This window comes from Cebus imitator, unplaced genomic scaffold (assembly GCF_001604975.1).
Source record: "Cebus imitator isolate Cc_AM_T3 unplaced genomic scaffold, Cebus_imitator-1.0 Scaffold179, whole genome shotgun sequence".
NCBI lineage: Eukaryota > Metazoa > Chordata > Mammalia > Primates > Cebidae > Cebus > Cebus imitator.
The window spans coordinates 900,641-911,955 of NW_016107494.1; the positions used below are offsets into that span (position 1 = coordinate 900,641).

Here is an 11,315-nt window from a genome sequence, read left to right on the forward strand (position 1 = left end):
AAAAAAAAAAAAAAGACGAGGCCACTGGTGGGAGGTCCCTATCAGTCCTAAATCATACTGTGGCACAAAGGAAAGAGAAGGCAGAGATCTTGTCCAAGTGACTCTTCTGTGAGATGGTTTCCCTTCCTCTGCCAAAAGCAGAGTTTGGACCAGACACAAGTACTTCTGCTAGCAGAGTTATGTGGGCGGTTCAGTGATGATTATAGCACTTCAGAAATTTCCTCAAACAAGCTCATTTTTTTTTTCCTGAGAGTCGGGGGTCAACTATTTTGTGCAGGCTGGTCCTAAACTTCTGAGTTCCTCCCACCACGGCCTCCCAAAGTGCTGGGACTATAACTGTGAGCCACCACACGCAGCCTCCAGAAACACTTAGTATTAGCAACAAACACTGATACTGTTTGGTCTTAAAAGTGACGGTCAGTGCCCACTAGTATTTCATGCAACAAGGCTAGAGGTTAGAAAACTTGCTTAGGGCAGACTGGCCACAGGAAAAGGACTGTTGAGAGGACCACTGGAAGACCAGGTACTTCCAGCAGCCCAGACCCATATAGAGGGCAGCCAGCAGAATTTCAGTAGCCCAGCATCTAGGGGAGGGTCAGGAGGGATCAGGAGCTCATCAAGGGCAAAGCCTATGGGGCCCATTTATACCTGTTTTGCCCGTCAAATACCATTTGGGAACTTTATCTTCTCTTGAAACCATAGCCTATAACCAGGTCACCATGATTAATGTACATATAATCACCAAAGTACAGAGAAGCCATAGAAATTCCCTGTGAGCATATGCAAAATTCTTAAGAACGTATGGGAAAGCAGATTCCTCAGGAATACATGCAAGTGGGATTACCTCACACATCTTGGCCACAGCCAAGAATATCACAGGCAGGCGATAACCATGACAAAGTGCTGTCTTCTAATCATACAACCAACTGGCAGGAGAACCACCCTTTCCCCATCACCTGCTTTAAAAAAATGCCTTGCTGTTTGCATCTATCCTGGCCCATTTTACTGGTTTTGCTACACCTTGTCAAAACATAGTGAGGTTGGATACCTGCTGTTTTGTACTTTTTTTATGTGATCAGTCAAGTGTAGCCACAAGAGAAGACAAAGGAGAGTCTTAGGAAAAGACAAAGTTTATTCTGCTTACAGGTCCTAGAGACAGGAGGCCCAGCAGGCCGTATAGGGCCACACAGGAAAGACACCAGGTGGCAGGAGGCAGAAGACACAAGCAAGGAGAAGGTTTGGGCCACTGTCTTTTTGGGGTTTCCTTGGACAGAGTCAAGGCAGGGCAAAGTGAATAGTTTAGGATTGATTAGTATGGAAAATTTCTGTGGGCTTTGGGTTACAGAGATGGTTCCTAATTGCCTGGCACCGGCCTCTGGGATGCTTAAGGCAGAGGAACGTTGCCTCCCAGGGTGTCAGGTCAGATGCTGGAGGTTTGGGTCTGGATGGGTTAGTTCGCATATCAAAGGCATGCTCCTTGCTGGGCAAGGATTCACTGGCACAGAAACCTCAAATAAGGTAAGGAGGCCTGAGGACTAAACTCTGACTGGTGTTGTCTTAAATTTCCTCCTCACAGGCCTGGAGGAAGTCATTCCCAAGGGCCAGACCTGACATTCTCTTCTGCTGGTCCTGAATTTTAAACCAAGCTGCTCTTCTGTAACCTATTACAAATCAGAAAATCTGTGAATTCCACCTATGACCTGTAAGCCTCCGCTTCAAAGTATTGTACCCTTTTGAGGCTAAACCAAGATATCATTTCAATGTATTGATTCACGAATTTGCCTGTAATTTCTGCTTGCCTAAAATTTACCCCTGCCTTTATGTTTCTCCTTTTTTTTCTTTTCTTTTTTAAATGACTAGTCAAATGCAGTAGTGAGAAGCGGGGGATGAGTAGAACAAGGCATTTGATGTGTAACTGACTGAGCAGTCCAGGTAACTCATTACCTTTGCACCAGCCACCTCGCCTTTAAAAACCCTTACTTGCAAGGCACTGTGGAAGAAAGATACTCAGTGTGAGCTGCCTGATTCTCCTTGCTTGGCATCCTGCAAATAAACACCTTCCTTTCTCCTGACATAAATCTCAGTGTGGATATTTGGCCTGACTGCGCTGGATGAGTGGATGCCAGTTAGATTCAGTAACAGCCAGGTGTGCAGTGTTGGGGCTCAGAGATGGTAAATGCAGACCTGCATTACAGTTGAGAAGAAGAGGTCAGGTGATTTCCAGTGCATTCCTTTCTCACCACTCTCTCCGCTGTTGACCACCAAGGGCAGAGACCTCTTTGACTGTGTCTCAGACAAGCTGGTCCTGCAAAATGAGTTTGATGTGTATTGGACAGAGCTGCACCCCATCACTTCCGCCCTCCCAAAACAGAACTTCCTTCCAAGTGGGTGCTTGGAAACCAGCATGTTCAGGTGCTGGGGAGAGCCCCCACTGCCTAGACGCCAGTCTCTGGTATCAACTAGGTATCCTGCAAACACCCTTTTTCCAAATAAGGTCACATCACAGGTCCCAGGGGAAAGATCTTCATGGGGGTGCCCCATTCAGACCACTACTGTTCTTTTAAGGGAGGATTTAAATCTCAAAATCAGGTAATCAATCGTGTTCTTCCACTCCAGGAAACCAAAGCTGCCCTCCATGTTCTGGTTTCCACAGTAAAGTGACACAACCTCAGGAAATAGTTATCTTCATGTAACCAACTCAAGTTCAGCTGCTCACAAGAAGCAAGGTGCGGTAAGAGGAAAGCAGCTTTATTGATGAAATGCTAGCAGATGGGAAATGCCAAGGCCTTAAAGAAACCATTTTTAAAGTTTGGGCTGAGGAAGGGGCTTAAGGAAGGGAAGCCTGATGTGAAAGGCATGCTGGAGTTGTTCAGGGTGCAGGGCTGTGTCTTCTGTGATGCCTACCTTGAGCACAGGCTGGCACCATCTTCACAGCTGCCATGGCCATGAAACTGAGCAGCTTAGCAGCCAAGCCTCAAACCACGTTTTAAAACTCTTTTTTCCTTTTCCTTTTCGTCCTCAACCCCCCTAGTCTCAAGCTATAATAACTTCATTTTATTTATGTATTTATGAGACAGGATCGTGCCCTGTGCCCCAGACTGGAGTGCAGTGGCACAATCTGAGCTCGCTGCAGCCTCCGCCTCCTGGGTTCAAGCAATTCTCATACCTCAGCCTCCCTGGTAGCTGGGATTACAAGCATATGCCACCATGCCCAGCTAATTTTTGTATTTTTTAGTAAAGATGGGGTTTTGCTATGTTGGCCAGGCTGGTCTCGAACCCCTGACCTCAAGTGATCTGCCCACCTTAGCCTCACAAAGTGCTGGGATTACAGACGTGAGCCATAATGCTGGGCCAACTCATTATTTTGGCTTCTTTCCACAAGCGGTGAGCAGCCGGAGCCTTTATATGCTGCTTACAATCAGGCAATAGATTATCCATCTTGAGGCAATCTGTAAGTCGCGGAGAATTTCACAGCTGGACCTGCATGCCTGGTGTGTTTTCATCCCTGGAATTTTTTAACAAGCATATGGTTAGATAAAGGTGCATGGGATAAAGAAGTATACAGTGGAAAAGGGAAGGGACTGGAGTTTCAGAGTACATTTCAAGGTTATATTTTAAGACTAAGGAAAAAAGTTTTTAGTTTGTTTCAAGGTTATATCTTGAGACTGGAAAGAAAGGAGGGAAGAAAAATGTTTTAAAATGTATTTGAAAGTCAACTACTGGCTCACATTCAGTAAAAATCTTGAGTGTTACCAGGTGTGGTGGCTCATACCTGTAATCCCAGCACTTTGGGAGGCCAAGGCAGGCTAATCACTTGAGCACAGGAATTTGAGACCAGCCTGGGCAACATGGCAAAATCCTATTTCCACAAAAAATACAAAAATCAGCCAGGCGTGGTGGTGTGCACCTGTGGTTCCAGCTACTCAGGAGGCTCGGGCAGGAGGCTAACCTGAGCCAGGGAGGTCAAGGCTGCAGTGAACCTTGACCATGCCACTGTACTCCAGCCTGTGTGACAGTAAGACCTTGTCTAAAAACAAAAAAGAATCCAGAGTGCTAAAGCTGAAAGAGACACAATTAGCTGTCCAGAGCCCTCCTTTGGCCATTGAGGACAACTTGGTTAAACGTTTTCTCTGAGGTCACAGACAGGGTTTGGGCTGTACCCAGTTTCCTGCAGCCTCATTCCTGCCGTCGCCACGGCCGGCGAGGACGCAGGCACAAGGACTCTAAGTGCCTTGCCCTCAGACTTCAGCAGAGCCGTGGCGAAGCTGCACAGTCCTCGGGGTGGCTTCAAGCTGGAGAAGGAATAAACCCGAGAGATGCAGCCGCCTTCCTGTGAGGACAGGACACTCTGAGAATACTGAATGGGTGAGTAATGTCATTGTTTTTGTCAGGATGGAGGGGGTGAGATTTTTCTCAGCTGGATTTTAAGCGGGAAGAAGCGAATTACTTTTCCTCATCTTATGGCTGGATGGAAGAAGTTTAGGAGGAAGGCCTGGCTGAAGCTGGGTGGTTCCTACCTGCCTGGGCCCCCTCACTAAGCCCCAAGGGAAGGTGGGGCCTGGAGCTGCTCTAGTGGTTGGGCCTTCCCCAGGCTGTGCTTGATCTCAGGGCGTGGCTGAAGATTGGACGTCTGCTGAGCCTCAGGCCTGGCAGTAATAGTGAAGTCAGGACACATCCAGAGAAGAAAACGATGGTTTTTAATAAGAAGAGCCTGGTCTGTTGAAATGGGGTGGGGAGAAGGGACTTCAGGAGAGGAGGACTTCCCTCACCTGGAAATGCCTGGGAGCCACGCTTGCCACCTGTGCCCTCTCCTTTGCCCAGTCAGCCATCGCAGCCACCAGCCCCACTGGAAAGGGGCGCAGGAAAGTCCAGGACACTGTGGCTCTGCTGCCCTGTGACCCTCACACCCCCTCCTGTCTCCTCAGAGGGGCATCTCTCTTTGCAACCCCAAAGCATCACTTTTGGGACTGGTTAACTCCAAGCGTGCTGCAGCAGAGGCTCCGGGAGGGTCCAGGTCTGCATGGGGCGGTGCATCCTGCTCCCTCTTTGTATTGATAATGAACTGACTTCCCAGCATAAGTCATGGAAACACTCTTGCACCACTAACTTAGGGGTATTCAGCTCCCCATTCCAATCTCCAGTCTGCCTATCTGTTTTCTAGAGAGGCCTGCAAGTGCTGTGGGGAGACCCAGGGGTGAGCCCTGCCCAGACTCCAGTCTCACCACGGTTGCGTGGCTCTGACCAATTTCCTAGGAGTCTATAGAGGTGTTTCTAGGGCAGTGCCCTGGGGCTGCCCAGGCAAAGGTGCAGCTGTGCCTGCAAGCCCTTAACCTGAGCTGGGGTGTGAAGGGGTGAGGGCCAGAGTGTCCAGTGATGCTTTTTCTTCAAGATTTTATCTTGCCTCAAACTGCCCTCCCTCTGGTAGATGATGACCAGGCCAGCAGAAAAAGACTCAGGAGTCTTCCTATGACTCGGAAGAACAGACTTGCAGTATTCACCATTTACCTCCCATGGCAGCTGCTGAAATGTCAGGCCCTCTTGGACAAGCTTGGCACATAGCAGCTCACTGAATCTTCATGATCACCCTGCAAAGGAGGCACAGTCATTATGCCCAGTTTACAGACGGAGCATAGAGTGGTAGAGGAAGTTGCTAGGGATACACAGCAGACCCAAGGTTTCAATTCAGGCAGCCTGTGTAGAGTCTGGGCATTTCAGAGTGTGCGGAGCTGCTATATACTAACAGAGTAATTAAAGCCATAAAGTAATGAACTCTCATAAATGATTTTTATATAGCCGCTGCGATAAGGGTTACAGATTAGGAATACATAGAGAATGTAACAGAATTTTCCTGTAGTCTGTAGGGTCAGAGAAGCCTTCCAAGAGAAGTAACTTTGAAAGGAAGATGTGGAAGATGAAAAAAAGGCAGCACAGGAAAGGGAGCAGGCAGGGCTGTCCATGGCTGGCCGGACTTCAGGAGGACCCAGGAAGCTCTGGGAACACGGGACCGAGTGGCAGCAGATCTTGTTGGAATGAACCTTGAGAGCCTATCACAGCAGGGAGGTAGCGTAACCAGGTTTGTATTTTTACTTCATTTATTTTTTGAGACAGGGTCTCACTCTGTCGTCCAGGCTGGAGTGCAGTGGCACCATCATAGCTCATTGCAGCCTTAAACTCCTGGGCTCAAGCTCTCCTCCTACCTCAGCCTCCCAAGTAGCTGGGGCTACAGGCAAACTCCACCATGCCTGTATAGTTTTTAAATTTAGTTTTTGTAAAGACAAGTTTTCACTATGTTGCCCAGGCTGGTCTTGAACTCCTGGCATCAACCTCCTAAAGTGCTGGGATTACAGGCGTGAGCCACCTTGTTGGCCAAGGTTTGTATTTTTAAAGGTGGCTCTGCTGCAGTGGGGTGTAGAGGAGGGAAAAACGGGATACAGGAGAAGGATACTGGGGTGCAGGGAGCGACAGTGGAGTTCAAGGGAAAAGACAGTGGGACGCTGGGGAGACGGCAGCGCTGGGGGATTTAAGGTGAGTTTCAAGGCCACTGAGCTAGGACAGGTGAGAGTCTAGCGTGAAGCAGTTTGGAAGCAACAGCTTGGGTGAAGAGAGGTACAGAGATTTGGGAAGTATTTGGGTGGCAAGCTGGGAGGCAAACTTCCAGGTTTCTGCATGAACACAGGGGCGATGTCTTGGGGAGGAAGGAGAATTGCAGCAGGAGTTCAGTGTGGAACATGCAGAGTGTAAGGGTAGCCACAGCAGAGGCAGCTGAACATGCAAGCCCAAAGAACAGAGGAGCTTTAGGCTGCTGGGGAAATGTTGGGGGTCTTGCCCTGTTGCTGTCATTGCAGTTGTGAGAGTAGATGAAGTGGTCAGGGGAGAAGGCACACACACACACTTTGGCTGGGCGCCGGGCCTCAGGCCTGTCAAACCAGCACTTCGGGAGGCCAGGACAGGGGGATCACTTGAGCCCTAGCGTTCCAGACCAGCCTGGGCAACATGGCAAAACCTCATCTCTATAAAAAATACAAAAATTAGCTGGGTATGGTGGCATGTTGCCTGTAGTCCCAGCTACTCTGGAGGCTGAGGTGGAAAGATTGAGCCCTGGAGGCGGAGACTGCACTAAGCCCTTGATTATGCCACTGTACTCTAGCCTGGGTGACAGAGCAAGAACCTATATTGATAGAGTTTGGCTCGTGTCCCACCCAAATCTCATCTCAGTTTATAACCCTTATGTTTTGAGGGAGGATCCTGTAATCCCCAAGCATTAAGCAGGGCAGGTGATTGGATCACGGGGGTGGTTTCCCCCGTGCTGTTGTGGTGATAATGAGTTCTTGCAAGGTCTGATGGTTTTGTAAGTGTTTGGAATTTCCTCCTTTGTCTCTCTGTCTTGCTGCCTGTGAAGAAGGTGCCTGCTTCTCCTTCCACCATGACTGTAACTTTCTTGAGGCCTCCCCAGACATGCGGATCTGTGTTAATTAAACCTCCTTTATTTATAAATTACCCAGTCTCAGGTAATATCTTTATAGCAGTGTGAAAATGGACTCATACATATATCAAAAAACAAAAAACAAAAACAGACAAGGGAGGCTGGATGCAGAGGGCTGCCTGGGCATTTAAAAGTCAAGAGGGAGTTTGTATTGTTATAAACAAACGATTGGATAAATAAATGGGGAGTTTATTTATTCCGTCTTTACATAGATGATCTGCCCTTGAGGAGTGGGAGCGTAACACTGCGCCCTTAGGTGTGGATTGTGCATAGTGACTGCCTCTCCAACTATACAGTGTGGAAAGGGGGACAGAGTCACTGTGTAGTGGACAAACCTGACAATCATCAGGTGACCAAGGCCAGCATCAACAATGAGAAGTCAATTGACAGTTTGAACCCTTGATAATGAAGTGCTGAGAAGGGCTCTTTACCTCTGTGATCTTCCAACCCCAAACTATCCCCCATCCCAAACTCTAGTCTAACCATGAGAAAATCATCAGGCAGATTGGGCAAAGTGGCTCATGCCTGTAATCCCAGCACTTTGGGAAGCTGAGGCCAGAGGATCACTTGAACCCAGGAGTTCCAGACCAGCCTGGGCAACGTAGCAAGATCTTATCTCTATTTAAAAAAAGAAAATCATCGAACAAACCTTGGTTGAAGGATATTTTACAAAATACCACAACACCTCAAAACCATGAAGGTAATCAAAAACAAGAAAGTCTGAGAAACTGTCAGTCAAGGAGAGACTAAGAAGGCAGGACAGCTGGGTGTAAGGAGGCATCCTCAATCGATGTCCTGGAACAGCAAAAAGACATTAGGTTAAAACGGAGGAAATCTGAAGAAAGCTTGGGCTTTACCTAGTAACATAGCTACATTGATTCATTCATTATAACGTGTACCCAACAAATACATTAACAAAATATTAGTAATAGAAGAAACTGAATGCAGAGTTTATGAGAACTCTCTGTATTATTTTACCAATTTTTCTGAATGTGTAAAGCTATTCTAAAAACTGAAGTTCACTTTTTAAAAAACTGATGGGAAAATTTCCACTGGCATCCTAATGGATTATTTGGGATTCCCAAAGTGGGGAATTAATGAGATAATTTTAGTTGGTGAATGGGTGTAGCATTAAAAACATTAAATCATATACTGCAAAGTTGTTCTTTTCTTCAGCTCTTCCGATTAGGTCACACAGTGGACCCTCTCAGTGCTAGGATGTCTTCATGGCTTCTTTGACACTTGCTAATCTCCATTATTTAATGAAGACAAACTCATAACCCCAGCTGGACTCCAGTGTCTACAGTTTAATAGCATTGCTTCGTTTTCTTTGAGTCCATCGTCAGGCCCCCTTTCTTTATGGCAAATGCTACCAGTTGTCCTTTTGTATGAGCAATCTGAAACTTTCTTTAAAGAACCTGATTACAGTTATTAAAAGGAAGAACATCAAGTGTACTGGTTGACAATGGTGACTTCTACCTGATCCCTGTGAGTGTGAATTAAAACAATCCTCCTACCCTTTGTGTCCTGGAAATGGCTTCCAGCTGATGACCTACTGGTCCAAATTAACCACCTGGAGAAGGTCTTATGATTTGTGGCTGACATCCTGTCCCTGAGTAAAATATCTTTGCGCTGAGTTCCTCAAATCTCATCGTGCCTCCCACTCTATTCCAAAAAAATAGCTACTAAGATTTAAAATAAAAACAAAAAACTACATACCTTCCTCACAGTTTGGACAAAGGCAGGCAGAACTCAAAGTCATCCCTCTGCGGAGGTAAATGCACATCTACTTCCTTTGGAAAGGCTAAGCAGAAACTCAAAAGGATACAATCCTTTGTCTCTTACCTATCTATTATGTATATGCCTGGAAGCCCCTCCTCGCTTCAAGTGGTCCCGCCTTTCCAGACTGTACCGATGTACATTTCACATGTACTGATTGGTGTCCAGTGTCTCCTGTGCCCTGACCACCTTGGCCACATGTCACCAGGACCTCCTGAGACTGTGTCACGGGTGCGTCCTCAACCTTGGCAAAATAAACTTCCCAAATTGATTGAGACTTGTTTCAGATACTCTTTGATTTACAAAACATTTATAAAATTATGTCTGCCTTAACAGCCTTCATATCAGTTGACACAGCAAAGAACTTCACTTCCTCATATGACTTAGAGAAGGCTTGAGGATGTCCCCTGGTTGACCTGACACAAGGCCACACACAGACCTTCCAAATCCCCACTCATTGCCCCACAAATGATTAGGCTGACCGACGTACTCACTGATGCATCAAAACGGAGTGCTTGTTAACCAAACTCTCTTCCTCCCAGGATCCCAGGACCGTGAACCTGAACCCACCCTCAACCTGAGGCAGCAGACAACCCCTCCTGAGAACAAGCTGGCCACCAGGTAAAGCTTTCTCTGATTACTTCATTGACTCCACCTCCCACCCCGCCCTTCGTGTGGCTCCTCCCATTTGCCCACACTTCATTCTTCCTAGCTTTAGTCACTCTTCCCTGTAGAAGAAAAACCCCTTTCTACCCAACATTTGAGATGCTGGCAGATTCACAGCAGGAGTATAGTCTGCCTCTTCCTATGACAGCACCCCTTCCCCTTCCCCTTCCCCTTTTAATAATCCTTTTCTGTTAAGTGACTCCTTACCAAGTCTGGATTTTTTTTTTGTATTTGACACAGTACAGGTGGTATTTGCAGTGGCAATATAGTGAAAGTGGTCTGTGAATGAATTAAGAATCAGAAATGCTATATTCATAAGACAAAACAAGACAATGGTTTGGGGAGACAGCTTCCCATATTCATTTTGTATCCTTGCTGTTTGGCTGGATGCCATAATAATTGTGAGCTCATATCTTTGTCACACCAGAGTTGAAAAAGCACCTGGATCTAGGAAGTGTTTAATAATATTCTGGGTGTGGTGATACAAGCCTATATAGTCCCAACGACTCAGGAGGCTTAATTGGGATGGTAGTTTAAGTCCACAGTTCAAGTCCAGCCTGGGTCACATTGCCATACTTCATCTCAAAAATAAATACACAGGCCAGATGTGGCGGCTCATACCTGTAATCCCAGGACTTTGGGAGGCCGAGGCGGGCAGATCACTTGAGTCCAGGAGTTCAAGAGCAACCTGGATAATGTGGTGAAACCCCATCTCTACTAAAAATACAAAAAATTAGCTGGGCAAGGTGGTGACCACCTGTAGTTAGCAAGGTGGGAGGATCGCTGGAGCCCAGTGAGTCGAGGCTGCAGGGTGCCATGGTCATGCCCTTGCATTCCAGCCTGGGCAACAAGAGTGAGATTCTGTCTTAAGCAAAAATAAATAAATAAATGTGTCTAATCAACTCATCTGTTTAACTAACATTACATATGTACTTTTCTTTATTTATGTCTTTTTTTTTTTTTTGATACTTGTTCTCCCTCTGTCACCCAGGCTGGAGTGCAGTGACATGGTCATCGCTTACTGCAACCTTGAATTCCTGGACTCAAGCGATCCTCCCATCTCAGCCTCTGAAGTAGCTGGGACCACAGGTGCATGCCACCACACCTAGCTAGTTAAAATTTGGTTTTTGTAGGGATGGGGGTCTCACTATGTTGCCCCGGCTGGCCTTAAACTCCTGGGCTCATGTATATTCCTGCCTAGGCCTCTCAAAGCACTGGGGTTATAGGCATGAGCCACTGGGCTCAGCTGACATCTTGATTTTTAGCCCACTATGGCCCATGTGAGATGTCTGACTCCAGAATTGCAAGATAATAAATATATTTTATTTTAAACAATTAAATTTGGCCGGGCGCGGTAGCTCAAGCCTGTAATCCCAGCACTTTGGGA

General features: G+C 46.8%; 1 long non-coding RNA gene across 1 annotated transcript; it reads left to right on the forward strand.

Moving 5' to 3' along the window:
- Nucleotides 1-3,979: 3,979 nt before the first annotated feature.
- On the forward strand, nt 3,980-7,434 carry LOC108315799. Its single transcript, XR_001830077.2, has 3 exons — nt 3,980-4,365; nt 5,855-6,073; nt 7,400-7,434. It is a non-coding gene; the product is annotated as an uncharacterized LOC108315799 (long non-coding RNA).
- Nucleotides 7,435-11,315: the final 3,881 nt, after the last annotated feature.